This window comes from Colobus angolensis, unplaced genomic scaffold (assembly GCF_000951035.1).
Source record: "Colobus angolensis palliatus isolate OR3802 unplaced genomic scaffold, Cang.pa_1.0 Scaffold40, whole genome shotgun sequence".
NCBI classification, from domain to species: domain Eukaryota; kingdom Metazoa; phylum Chordata; class Mammalia; order Primates; family Cercopithecidae; genus Colobus; species Colobus angolensis.
The window spans coordinates 9,857,907-9,859,122 of record NW_012117377.1 but is presented as its reverse complement, the minus strand read 5'-3'; positions in this window follow the sequence as shown (position 1 = coordinate 9,859,122).

The following is a 1,216-nucleotide window of genomic DNA, read 5'->3' as shown; positions in this document are numbered from 1 at the left end:
GAAAGGAAGAAAGGAAGAAAGGAAGAAAGGAAGAAAGGAAGAAAGGAAGAAAGAAAGAAAGAAAGAAAGAAAGAAAGAAAGAAAGAAAGAAAGAAGAAAGGACCAAGTAAGACTTTACCTTAATAGAACTTCCCATGCAGAAGGGAGGAGAAAAATGTAACAAATAATAAAGCAATGATTGACTTATTTCTACTTGTGATGATCACTATGAAATAATAAAGTGAGGTGGGGCACGGTGTTTCGGTGACAAGGTCAATAGTTCTTATTTAGAGAATTGTAGAGAGAGAGTTCTCTACATAGAGAGTGTAGGTCAGGATTTAAAGAAAATGGCAAAGGCATTCCATACTCATCTTGCAAAGTGAGACTGACAGCAGACTGAAGAGAGGTGGATTTGGGAGCAAAAATGAAGGCTTAGTTGAAATAGGGTATGATTGATTTATTGTAATACTGGCTTGCCTGTGTACTTTTTTTTCATTTTTTTGAGACGGAGTCTCACTCTGTTGCCCAGGCTGGAGTGCAGTGGCTGACTGAACCTCCGCCTCCTGGGTTCATTCTCCCTGCCTTAGCCTCCCATAGTAGCTGGGACTATTAGCCTGCTCCTGGCTATCTTTTTTGTTTTTGTAGAGATGGAGTTTCACTATGTTGCCCAGTCTGGTCTTGAACTCCTGCGCTCAAGCAATCCTCCTGCTTTATCCTCCCAAAGGGCTAGGATTACAGTCATGAGCCACCATGCTCGGCTGCTATTTTTGTATTTTTATTTTGCTTCCTCCTTTTAATTAAAGTTCTATTTTTGATATTTACGTATAGATGCGTAACTTTGATTTCTTTTGCTTTCACTACTGTACAAAATTCCATTCTAAGAATATAAAAAAATATCCATTTCAATTGGTTTGCTTTCTCCTTTTAAAAAATAATTTACTTTTATTGTTGTGATATTGCAAAATATATATTTGGTCTTTGTCCTGTCTCCTGGTATATAGACTCCTAAAATCCTAGGAATTTCCAAAGTAATAAGTGTATTTTTGTACACTAATGAGTTGACTGGTGGCTGGCAGCCCCTTTGTAGCTTGAGTATGTGGGCTGGTCCCCAGAAAGACTGAGGCAGAATTAGAGAATGGTAGGTTGTAGTGAGAATGGTAGTTCAGTTTGTAGTAGTTTGAGAAATCTTCCAACTGCTTTCCACAGTGGCTGAACTAATTTATGTTTCCACCAAGAG